Source organism: Acinonyx jubatus, chromosome F2, assembly GCF_027475565.1.
Source record: "Acinonyx jubatus isolate Ajub_Pintada_27869175 chromosome F2, VMU_Ajub_asm_v1.0, whole genome shotgun sequence".
Taxonomy (NCBI): Eukaryota; Metazoa; Chordata; class Mammalia; order Carnivora; family Felidae; genus Acinonyx; species Acinonyx jubatus.
In genome coordinates, this window is record NC_069394.1 from 24,740,354 (window position 1) to 24,752,416 (window position 12,063).

The 12,063-nt window shown below is 33.6% G+C and overlaps 1 long non-coding RNA gene across 1 annotated transcript in view; it reads right to left on the minus strand.

The window, feature by feature from the left end:
- LOC128312805 (uncharacterized) overlaps positions 1 to 12,063 on the minus strand; it is a 349,157-nt gene that overhangs the window by 84,476 nt on the left and 252,618 nt on the right. The gene's annotated exons all lie outside the window — the stretch shown is intronic.

A 12,063-nucleotide genomic window follows, 5' to 3' on the forward strand; every position in this document is an offset into this window, starting at 1 on the left:
TTACAGTAACAGATTCAAGGGGTGCCTGGGTGGCTTCAGTTAAGCATTTGACTCTTGATTTTGGCTCAGGTCATGATCTCATAGTTCATGAATTCAAGCCCCCTGTCTGGCTCCATGCTGACAGCACAGCACAGAGATTGTTGGGGATTCTCTCTCTGCTCCTCCTCCCCCCACCCAACCCCACCACTCACGTGCATACATGCTCTCTCTCTCCCAAAATAAGTAAACATTTAAAAAAAATTGAAACACTGATACAGGTTTGTGCTTAGTATTTCTTCTATCTTGCTTTAAAAAGATAACTTGTCTGCTTTTCAAAGCAGTGGTTTTATATATGTACTCCTTTGAGCACTGTTGTGTATTAAGTAAGATACTTATATAGTGCCAATCGCCCACCACCAATCCACCACTATTCTACAAGAACTACTCTAGGGTTGTAGTTTTACTTATCAAGTGTTTAATCACTTCAGCTGAAGATACAGATTTGAGGCTTAAAGAAGTTCGGAAGTTAGCTAATGTATACTTTTATTAATAACTATAATTTATCAAGCAAACACTATGTATTAGGCCATGGGTTAAGTATTTTCTATGCACTGTATGTTTTAATCTTTTGAGTAAAAGAACTTCTCAATTGGGTACATAAAGATGAGAGGAAGCTGTGGAAGGTGGAGATATTGAAAATAGGGAAGGAAAATTAAAAATATAACCACAAAAAACACACATTATTTTTAATGTTTAATATATAATAACTTTTAAAATTATTTCCTAAATTTTAAATTAAAGGTTATTTCCTAAAATAATAAGATAAAATTAAAAGTTATTAGAACTATTTCTTAAAATAATATGATAAAAGCTAGATTCTCAACTTATGAATATATTTTACTTTTAACTTATAAATGAACATATACTACCCTATACATAGAAACAGACAGGTATAGATATAGATATCAATTTGTAATAGATGTTGTTCTTTGAGGCAAGATAAATTTTTATAGTTTAATACTTCCTTATTTTCACCATAGAATTTAAATCCTAAATTTATCTCAAATTTAGCAAAAGAAAAATTATCTGTTTAAATAGATTACAAAATCAGTCTAACAGTTATTAATTAGTTGGAATCCCATAATTGGATTCTTTTTGCCCTCTTTTCCCTTTTTCTTTTCATTTAACCTTTTTTTCACTTTAGTTGTTTGTATTAATTTTAGCATCCTTCTTCCTTCAGATACTTTATTTAAAATTTTTATTTTTATTTATATTTATTGTTGTGAGAGAGAGAGGGAGAGAGAGCAAGCAGGGGAGGGGCAGAGAGAAAAGGAGACATAGAATCCGAAGCAGGCTCCAGGCTGAGCTGTTAGCACAGAGACCGAAGCAGGGCTCGAACTCATGGACTGCGAAATCACGACCTGAGCTGAAGTTGGATGCTTAACCAACTGAGCCACTCAAGCATCCCCTTCAGATACTTTATAATTCCATTGTTTATTGACAATGCTCAAATTCAGGAAGATACCACTAAAATATTTCACAAGAAAAGGACACACTACAATGACCTATACCTGAGTACATGATTCAGCTGTTAGATTTCAGCTCAAATATAAACATAAGCTTAATTTTTTACTCCTACATAGCCTGAAAAAGTAATTTTCCATTGCTAATGTTTGTGCCCAGCCATGCATCAGTGATTGCTTCTTTATCCTAAAGGTAGACTCTTGCTATTTTTTGTAGCACAATAATCATAGCTAACACCTTAAACTTAGAAATCCAGAATCATTTTTCACATTGTTCTCAGAATAGGTCTCCTTTCTTTTGTGCTCACATCTGTTATTTATTCTAGAAGAAGCCTGGCCCACAAAGTATATGGGTTACATCATGGAAATAACACATATAGAGAACCATACAGATTGGCTTGATAAACAATTTGATCAGCTGGCATATTTTGAACTGTTCTAAAGAAATTTTTATTACTTATTCTAAGTCCAATTGTAGTCTAATACATTAAAGAACAATCAAAAACTGGAATGGTGATAGTAAGTTTTCTTCAAATCGCACAGGGAAGTGGGAAGTCAGAAAAGCCACCTTTGTTGGTTTCGACATAAGCTAAAAATCTAGGTGGCACTAATTCATTTATCCTACAATGAAACTACAAAGTGATGGGATTTGCAGATAGATACTTCAGCAAAGGCTACAGATGACTTGACATATTTTTTAAAAATTCCTCTGTGGTACATTTGAAAAGAGAAAATTCAAGCCCCACATTTCTAAAACGTCTCATTTGCTTAAATTCCTGGAATTCTATCCAGTGATGATGGAATTCACAGTTTCACTCATTTGGGTTTAAAAGATTATCTTGTAGAGTCCCCTACTAAGTTTTAATCAACCCCTGGAATCTGATTATCAGATCATATCTCAAGGCTCTGAGGGATGAAATGCAGGAAAACTCAGATGGAGGGCGGGATCCAAACAACCCCCACCAGCTGCGGATGAGGTATCCCAGAGGAATCAGCCTGGCCACCAGGAGACAGGGGCATGTGGTCTCTATTGCTTGGCATGTACCTGAGCACATGACTCAGCTGTTAGATTTAAGCTTAAATATAAACTTATGCTTGATATTTTGAGGACAAAACACATGGCCAAGTGGCCAAAAAAAGTATATGTGCCTAATAATTCTACTGAGTGGTGGCTCGCAAGATGCATTCCCAAAACTGAGGAAGGATGGGGAATAGATTAGAAGCTTAAAAAAAAAAAAACACTGTGTTTTTAAACATGCACACCCCTTTCTAATGTTTTTACATTTGGGGAAGTATAATATAAGGCTATGTCATACGTGAGAATTGTGTGTAATCCAGACCTATGTTAACACTCTAATATGAACCTTATTATATGCGTTATCTTTGCTAAATTACTTCTACTTTTTTCATATGCAGTTTCCTAAACGGCAAAAGTGAGGATAATAACATTGGTTTGCCAAATAAAAATAAACCTGCTGAATATAAACTGAATATATTTGTATGCCAAAAAATAATAAAACAAAAAAATAAACAGACCTGGACTTTAGTAAGAATAAACTTTTTTGGAAAGACTGTCATAGTAGGAAGAATACTCTGACTACAAGATTTGAAAGCATCTCAAAATTAACCACAAAAAGTTTTTTTTTTCCTATAAGGAGAGGTAAGTAGAACTAACAGAAACTTTATTGTAGAAGAAGCAACTAGTGGGGGTGAACAGAAAGCTTAATTAGACACTTAAGAGAAAATGTTTCTCTCTGTGGTCAGCCAATCCTTGGAATGAGTTGTTAAAGGGGAATGATACATACACTTAGGAACAAACCAAAGTTCAAGGCTCTGGGGAGGAGATAAACCTGACTAATATCTGGTCAAGGCAAATAAGTGGGTAAGTAATGGGCAACTATACGTGCTTGGTCAAGTAGGTGGGAAGACCAAATGAGGTATTTTGCTACATAACATCATTTGGCTATTATTGTCTGATACATACTTATGGATATCATGGGAATATAAAGATATCATTAACCCAGTTTTAAATAATAAAAAAATTAAAATAGGATGAGAATCAACAAGTTTATACATTATGCTGTGCTCACCACAGGTGTAGCTACCATCTGTTACTATACAACACTCTTACGATATCATTGACTGCATTCTCTATGTATGACTTACTCATTTCATAACTGAAAACCTGTATCTCCTTCTCGTCTTATCCATTTTGCCCATCTCCCATCCCCTGCCCCTCTGGAACCACCAGTTTGTTCTCTGTATTTACATCGTACTTTTTGTTTCTTTATTCTTTTGACTTCTTTTTTTTTTTTTTTTTTTAGATTCCACATATTAGTGAAATCAATGGTGTATGTCTTTCTCAGTCTCACTTATTTCTTTTCTTTTTTCTTTGTACATCTGAAACGAATGTAACATTGTGTATAAACTTCCCTCAAACAAAAAATAATAATTTTAAATGAAAACAAGAAAACCCCATAACATTAACCAAAAGAGCATCTGAATTAAAAAGAGAATATTGGAAATAAAACGCTTTAAGATTCTAATTTTACAAAAAATAAATAAGTATGTTTAAATTTGAAAAAAAAATAAAAAAGGTGAAAAGTCTATAATTTTTATTATTTATGTTTTTTTCTTATACTGGTGTACACAGAATCAAAGTTCCTGTTTTTTTTTTTCTTTTTCTTATGGCACAAACACAGTGATTCAGTTGAGCTAACTGTAGCATAATCCAAGGGAAAAAAGTTATCAAAATTATTTTAGGTACTTGGTTTGACTGTAGTATAGACTGTTTAAGAATGATGGGGCACCTGGGTGGCTCAGTTGGTTGAGCATCTGACTTCGGCTCAAGTCATTATCTCACGGTTCCTGAGTTTGAGCACCCGATGGGGCTGGCTGCTATCAGCACAGAGCCTGCTTCAGATCCTCTGTCCTCTTCTCTGTCTGCCCCTCCCCTGCTCATGCTTTCTCTCTTAAAAATAAATAAATCATTACAAAAAAGAATGAATTATACAAGTCGTTTGAAACCTGAGCTTTTATTAAGTCCATAATAATACCATTCCTTTCCAGTGCCACATATGAGACGTGATTTTTAGTGTGTCCTCTACAAAATATGTTTTTCTTAACTTTCAGTTATAAAATATCTTCATATTTAAAATGAAGGTATCACAACAATTTCCTAACTTGGAGGAAAGACTGATATTTCCTTTTGTGTATAAACACTATCCCTCTATATATGCATTCTGCATCCCTAGTACCCTAAGAGAAAGCAATTATTGTCTTCCAAATAGAATATCCTCTGACTACTGTGTTTATGTAATTATAGTCTTTGAAATGAAACATTACAGATAAAAGAAGACATCATTTGTTTGAAATTTCAAGAACAATATTAACAAGAACACAAATATATATGCCAAATGTAGTAGAGGAACTATAGTAGCAACAAAATAAAACAACTTGAAAAAGTGTGTAGTTAGAATATATTTGGTTCTTAGACGGACAAAATGTGGTTCTGAAATAATATATAAACATAATATGGCACATACAATATTTAAAAAAGAGAGTTCTCAAAATGAGTGTCATCATTTCAGCACTAATGCCATTCAAAATATATTTGCTATATATTTATAGGATTATTGAGAATTTACAAATTATGAGATTTATGAAATTAGTTTATGAATACCACTTGTATCAAAGCAAGTCCCTACTCTGTGAAGAGCCACCTCTGAAAAGTTCTATCTATAGACGTGTTGAGATGAGATTGTATAATGTTGAAACTCTTCAACTGCTAAAGTAGAGGAGCTCATTTAACTTGTCACTTGAAAAGTTCCATGGATTCCAAGGTTCTATCAGATACAAGACCAATTTTTAGTAAAACCATTCTGAAAGTTACCATTTTCTCCAAAATTAGTGAAGGGAAAAATAATTGCGCATTATTAGAGTAGAATAGAGTCAGCAGGAACACAAAAGGAGGGAGAACCCAAAAACACACCATGCAAGATTCTTCTAATAGGAAAAAAAGTCAGTAAAGTAGATAATCGGTGGAAAACATTTTTCTTTGAATAGGGAGAAGGTAAATATTCCTTGAGATATTTTGATGAAGAGACTATTACTTAAAATCTAATTAATGGCCAATTATAGATTGATACTGCAAATATTTCCTTTCAGAAATAGTTTATCCCCTTAAAATTTTAAACAACTCTTTGGTTAATTTAATCAGATATAAAAGAATGAAGTCACAAATGGAGTGAAAAGTAGGAAAAGAAATGTAACACTATTATATAAAAATACAAAATCATAACAGATCATGAAATTTAATAATGCTATATTTACAAGTTTATAGTAAAAGTAAGGTTGAGAAGCCAAGATGTCTAATAGCATCCTACTAAATAGTACTAAAGCATTTAAGCAACTTAATTTCCAACCTAGCTGATGGGTTAAGTAAAATATCTCTGGCATCTTTCAGAACTTTTAAATTCTTCTCATAGACTTTGAGAGGTATAATTATAACCAATTACTATGATATCTGTAATTTACTTTTAAATAAACACTGGGATATTATATATGTCTTAATTTAGGCTAGTTCATGGAACAGTTAATCATCCTAAAATTAATAATTAATCCATATTAATAATTAATACATATTCCAAGAATGGACATTTAGCATTACATTGGAAAAGCAATACTCCAGAAGTGTTCACTACAAGTTGATTCAGTGTCCTATACCTTCCAAAAATATACAATTATAATTACAATATAAATTGTCTCCTTTTGGTGAATGTTAGTGGCTTGTTAATCCACAAAATGTATATTAGAAACACATTCTCATTGGTGAGATAATTTATAGTCAAGATTATATGACACGGCTAATATCTTTAAGATATATTCCCTTTTCTTGATCAATATTTCCTTTTCTTGATATATTTCCCTTTCTTGATCAATAGGGTGTAACACTGGTGAGTATTCCACTATTCCCCTTTGAGAACGTGCCTGAGGCATGATATTGTGTCTAGATAAAATTCCAAAAGATTTCTTTTTCCTGATGTGGTACATAAAGTTGATTGAATCCTGTATTCAGTGGTTCTTAACCTTGGGTAATTTTGCCCCCTAGGGGATATTTGGCAATAACAGGAGACTTGAGGTTGTCCATCGTGGGGGCACGGAGAAGACAAGTATTATTGGCATCTAGTGGTAGAGGTCAAGGATGCTGCTACATACCCTACAGTGCCCAGCTCAGCCCCCTACAGTGAAGAATTGCCTATCTTAAACTTTTTAATAAAACCATATTACCAGAATACATATAAGAACAATGATCTGGTACTTACTTTCTACCTTTAACCATGGATCTGGGGATTATCTCTCTTCATGCTTGCTAATAAGTACTTTTCAATGACATTTTACAACCAACAGAATACCTATAATTAAAGAATTCACAATAACCACTATTAGAATGTTTAGGAACTGGAATTCATATACTGATGTGGGAATACTAACATCTGCTCAAGAAGTTCAGATAATTAGCCACACCAGAAACAACCCATATATATCCATCAATAGAACACCCAAATAAATTATGACATATTCATGTAAAGAATACCATGCAGCAATGAAAAGGAATGAACTTTTGCTATATGCACATGAATGCCAGAATTCTGTGGATAAAATAGTAAACAAAACTAGACAAAGAAGATAGGACATTATATCACTGCATACTATCCAATCTAGATGACTGGTTAAGTAAAACACCTCTGGTATAGTTTACAACCTTTAAATTCACCTCATAAACTTTGAAAGGTATAATAATAAGCAACTATTATGATATCTTTAATTTACTTTTATTTTTTAATGTTTTATCTATTTTTGAGAGAGAGAGAGAGAGAGAGAGAGAGAGAGAGAGAGAGAGAGAGAGAAAGTGAGCACAGGAGGGGCAGAGGGAGAGGGAGAAAACCTTAAGCAAGCTCCACACCTAGCGCAGAGCCCATCTCAGGGCTCCATGTGGGGTTCCCATCTCCCGAGCAAGTGTGAGATCATGACCCGAGCTAAAATCAAGAATCAGATGCTTAAATTGACTGAGCTACCCAGGTACCCCTACCTTTACAGGTTTTGAATTACATACTGATGGTGTGTACCAATGAAATATAGTTTGAAAACACACCTAATTCTACTAAGCTGCAAAGCTCTCCTAGGAAGTAGACTTCATTGCCTTTTAGTTATGCTATAAAAATTTTTTGTTTGAGTTTTATCACCTATATGCATGATGAACTCAATGATACTGTGTGGGAAAACACAGCTATCAATTGTTGATTTAAAAAGTGATCAGAAGAATTTTACTGTAAACACAAAAACAATTTTAGGAATAAATCAACTAACTTATTTCCCTTACAATTTTACTTTTTGTATGACAAGTATATGATAAAATATTTTCAATAATGTAATAAATATTAAAGATGAATACAATAAATAGGCATTAAATAACTGTTTAATTGGAAAATATTCTTTTATTATTTTAATGTTTATTTATTTACTTTTGAGAAAGAGAGAGAGAGAGAAAGAGAGAGCAGGGGAGGGGCAGAGAAAGAGGGAGACAGAATCCCAAGCAGGCTCCTTGCTGCCAGCATAGAGCCCTATGCGGGGCTATAACCCACGAACTGTGAGATGATGACCTGAGCCAAAACTAAGAATCAGACACTTAACTGACTGAGCCACCCAGGTGCCCCTTTTTTTCCTTAATAGTACATGTAGTATCTGTTTACTAGGCAGCTCATTAGATCAGTATGCCTCTAGTGGCCAAATTTGTAAATTGTCCTCATTAGATATCCAGAAAAGATGGAATGTTAGATATGATAAAATTCTACCTTTAGGAAAGTGAGAGAGCTATGAATGCACCTTTCCTTCATGGCAGATTAGCTTAGGTAGAGTTGGAAAATTTGTACATGGGATGAACTTATGTCCCAGTTTACTTAGAACAGCACTGGTTTACACTTCCTATCTTTGCTTAATTATCAAAAGCACTTTTGAGTCTCAAGAGTGGCTCAGCTTGAACAAAAATCATGCAGTCAACCTATCACATATGACTTTGAACTAGATGTCCGTAGCATCTATCTTTGAGTAAGCATAGAAATAACTAAATTCATTGTGGATAGGGGATAGTGTAATAAAATCCTTTTTGAGAAAGGGAAGGGGAAAGAAGACAAGGATTCCACAAGTGAAACTTAAATGTATGGACAGAAACCTAAATGTATAAACCTAAATGAATGTACAAAAGATTTTAATATACCTTATACCTAGATTTAAATTCATGTTACTGTGTTATGAAATCTTTGGAAGAAAATAAAAACCTCCAGGTAAAGAATATCATACTATATTTAATGGTAATTTAATAAGTTTAAAAATTGAATCAAATATTTTAATACAATATAGTATTTATATTTTTATAGAGTAAGTTTTAAATTCTCTCACTGTTATTACCTAAAAGGAAGTGCTACTATAGTACTTTTGATTATACTATAGTAACATTGAGACAAAAGGTAATCTTTTTAATTCAAGAAGAATATTATGCTGGGTGCCTGGGTGGCTCAGTGGGTTAAGCATCCGACTCTTGATATCAACTCAGGTCATGATCCCACAGTTCATGAGATTGAGCCTCATGTTCAGCACTGCCCTGACAACACGGGGATGCATGGGATTTTCTCTCTCCTTCTTTCTCTGCCCCTCCCCTACTTGCTCTCTCTCTCTCTCAAAATAAATAAGTAAACATTTAAAAAAAAATAAAATCTTAAAAAGGAGAAGAATATTATGCTTAAATAGTGTTACTACATCTTACAGCCCAGTAAGGGGCTCTATGAATAAGAGATACTATCTCTATATGAGAAAAGGCCTCAGAAGATATTCATATTTAGTCTTAGAAATATGCTATCACTATACACACATGGAGAAATCAACACGACTTTGGATAAAAACAGAAAAGGTGAAAAAACATAGCACAAAAAGATTTGAATGTACTCATATACATATGTACTAGATTCCTAGTCCTACATTGTGAAACCCTAGAGAAGAGAGATTATATTTGTATTTTTCATATTTATGCATGTATATAGTCATTCATTTCTAAAAATGTAAGCATTCCCCACAAATTATGTAAAAGAGACAGTTGTTAACTAACTATAATGTGCTAGTGGATATTGCATTATATTGTGGTTAAAAGCATGGACTTAAAATCCAGATACTGGAATTGAAGTCAGGTTTTATTAAAGATACCACCTCATGTGATAGTTATGAGTGTCATTAATGTTTGTAAAATGCTTCAACAAATGCATACAACATAGTGTTCATAGGTTTTTTTAATTATTGTTGATTTTGTTATTATTATTGGTACAGAAGACCTAGGCTTTATCTTTAATTTCTTCTTTGAATAGTGGAGGCAATAGACAAACAGATAAACCTATTAGGATAAATTAGAAAAATTTCAGAGCTATAAATATTTCTATGTAGAATTTAGTGATAAATGCAGGGACAGTTGCTCAATAAATGCTACATTGCTAAAAACATAACTGACTTAATTTCATGAGGGTTTTTCCTATTGTTTTCCACATCATTCAAATAACTCTATTAACTTAAGTAAACATTTTTTATTAGAACCTCAAGATTCAGAGTTTCACTGGTACTTTGATTTTTTTTTAACTTCTTGCTAATAAAAGAGGCCCTTTATGACTATGGTTTGATGGCAATGACTAAAGTAGTGGACATTATGAGTTACTCAACTCTTAATAGCATCAAGGAGGTCTGGAGACCTTGCCTATGTATCCTGTGAGCATAATTTGTACAGAATGCCTACACCTTTAAGAAGATGGTAGCATTCTAGAAGCACTCCTCTCTTAAGGGACAATTCTGAATTGGCTTTCAGGTATAGCAACTTACTGGTAAATAGCTCTTCTCAATAAATGGCAACCACGACTTTTTAAAAAATATAATTTATTGTCCAATTGGTTTCCATACAACACCCAGTGCTCATCCCCACAAGTGCCCTCCTCCCTGTCCATCACCCCCTTTTTCCCTGTCCCCCTCCCCCCATCTACCCTTAGTTTGTTCTGTCCTTAAAAGTCTCTTACAGTTTGCCTCCCTCCCTCTATGTAACTTTTTTCCCCCTTCCCCTCCCCCATGGTCTTCTGTTAAGTTTCTCAAGATTCACATATGAGTGAAAATATATGGTATCTGTCTTTCTCTGCCTGGCTTATTTCACTTAGCATAATACCCTCCAGTTTCATCCATGTTGCTGCAAATGGCCAGATTTCATTCCTTCCCATTGTCAAGTAGTATTCCATTGTATATATAAACCGCATCATCTTTATCTATTCATCACTTGATGGACTTACCTACTTTAAATGTACACTGTCAAATCTTGTAACTGCCTTCTAATGGGACAAAGTAATATACACCCTATTTTTGAATATAATGGCTAAACTTCACATGAAACTTTCTTTTGAAAAAAAAAAAGTTCATAAAGATGAAGCATATTGCCTGCTTTGCTTACTATGGATTTTCAGCACCTAGGACAATCCTGCCACATATAAGCACACAATTATCACTAATTAGACTTTTTTTTCTTTTAATTTAGAAACTAATCTCATAGGACATTGTGTCACTATTTAGGGATTACAAACTTCTAATTTACAGTAGGTAGTAGTATTCAACCTTATTCATTCATTTATTCAAAGTGAAAAATATGTATGGAGCAACAACAGTGCACTTATGCACTACACACAGTATTAGGCAGTGAGAATTACTGGAGGCTTGGTTACTACATTCACGGAATTTTGTGTATAGCAGGGATAAAATCACCGTGAGCTCTTGATCATAAAAGTAGTTTCTATATCAAGTTCTCCAAGATCCAAGCAATATTACATTTCTGTAAAATTTGAATAAGGGGGAGAGAGGAAAAGAAAACTCTGTTTTTGGTCTTTAATATTTTTAGAAAACAACTATTTTGACTACAGTCTCTTGTGTTTGTCCATATTATATTAAAAAGTCAGAAGTCTAATAAAATAGTAGGAAAGGTGTATAGTGTTTAAAATTTATGTCTTTAACTTCTATCTTCTGAGACATTCTTTTTGGTAACGCATTTCTGTTTGTGATTCTATTGAATGTTATATAGCCAAATCACTGATGACATTTGCTAACCTCAAATCCAAGAATGTCCTATGAATGCTATCACTTGGGTTATTTAGCCTCAGTAAGTTGTATTTTAGTGCTTAAAATAATGCTGATCTCACTACTACAAAGTACTTTTCATTCCCATAAGTACTTGTCCTGATGGAATTATACCACAGGGAGACTCATAATTGTTTGTCTCTTTAATGTAATTGCCATAAGAACTGCCGTGCTTGGAACATTGAGAGGATAGCTTCAGAACATGTTGGTCTCAATGGGTAAGGGGTCTGTATAGTTCGTTATTTAGATACTCTTCACTACTCTATGTTTTTACTTAGGATTGAAAATATGGACAGTCCAGTAGAAGATGGATGAAAATTGCTGGGCAAGCATTACCAAAAAAAAAAGAAAAAGA